The following is a 1,660-nucleotide window of genomic DNA, read 5'->3' as shown; positions in this document are numbered from 1 at the left end:
AGATATTCGTTTGAGTCAATCATGAGTTCTAATTAATACTACTTATTGTATCTCTTATGTATTCTACATTAAATACTTTTATAGTCAATATGAAGCTCCCTTAAAAAAAAGCCAATATGAAGCCAAACACTCATTAAATTTTCCAACAATACGTCATTAACATTTTATTTTATAAAAAAAAATGAAAGTGAATAGTTTAACATATTTTTTTATCATAGTACAATATATATGTATAGTATTGAGATCATATGAGAAATTCCCATTCAGCTGGGTACCATTTTTACATTATTATCATTACTGACTACAGTATTAAATTCGTACTTATAAAAGTAGTGTATTTATTTTTTCATATATAAGAATAAAAAACAGATACCAACATAGGTGGATCCACATTCTAGCTTAATTGCCCCCCAACAAGAATTTTTTTGCTACATGAATATATTTAATAATTTTTATTTTTGCTCCCATAAAAAAATTAATATTATCCTCATGAAAGGCTTTTTTAAATGAATTTAAAAAGTTATAAGTGAAAATAAATTGATACTAATTTTATTATTTTATTTTTGTGGAGGATGCCTTTAAACTATTGATTGCCTCTAGTTAAATATTTGATTCTGAACCAGATTCTTTCCTTTTGAAGTGCCGCTGTGATAGTGGATAGCTATTTTCCTTTTGAATCCACACACTCCATAATTATTTTAAACCAAATTTGTTCCTTTTAAAGCACAGATTACTGTAGCTTTTGAAAGTAGATTCTTTCCTTTTAGGAATGCTAGCTACTAGCTACTTCATGCAACGTACATACGTAATTTCTTTTGTTTTTTTGTGGGTGTTAGAAATATTCATTCCTTTTAAAGCCAAATTATTTTCTTTCCTATGAGTGGTTTGTCACAGCCCCCTCCTTTAGTAATTTAATTTTGCCTTTGGCATTTTTAGTTGACATCGAAAATGTCAGCACCAACATATATGAGACATCAAAAAGCATAGTTGAATAATTCTCTCCTTTACCAGTAGATACATAAAGTGTGATAAATGCTAAAAGGACATTCCACGTTTTGCAACACAAATCACATTATATATAGAGCATTCCACGTTTCAAGACTACATTTGATGTATTAAAATGTGTTAAGTATAAGACAGTTAATAGCGGAGGATTGAGAGTTGTTCATAGAAATAAGAATTTTAAAATGTTTCAGTATAGTATATTAAAAATTGTTACGCTCAAGAATTAAAATGTTAGAATAAACTAATTAATTAAGCTTAATTGTAAATATTACCATATATTTTCATTATTTTATAAATTTTTATCACTTAAATTTTATTTTCATACATTTTATCATTCACTTTTACAATTCTATTACTTTAATCTTTTTCCAACAAATTTTTTCATTCAACTTTTAATATTTTACAAATGTTACTATATAATTTTTCAATTTTTGTGTATATTTTATCATTAAGTTAGTAGCAAAGTGATGTAAAAAGTTAATTTTATAAATTTTTAGATATTGATTATAATTATAAAGGTGAGTTATGATTATAATCAATGTAAAAAATTCATTTTTTTTACATTATTAGTCATTTCACCAGCACGCTATCATACTGACGGCCTAAGCATTTATGAGCTGCCGTCTGGGGTGAGTCTTGGCGCCTGTTTTTTTTT

Source organism: Glycine max, chromosome 9, assembly GCF_000004515.6.
Source record: "Glycine max cultivar Williams 82 chromosome 9, Glycine_max_v4.0, whole genome shotgun sequence".
NCBI lineage: Eukaryota > Viridiplantae > Streptophyta > Magnoliopsida > Fabales > Fabaceae > Glycine > Glycine max.
Note: the sequence above shows the minus strand (reverse complement) of the source record.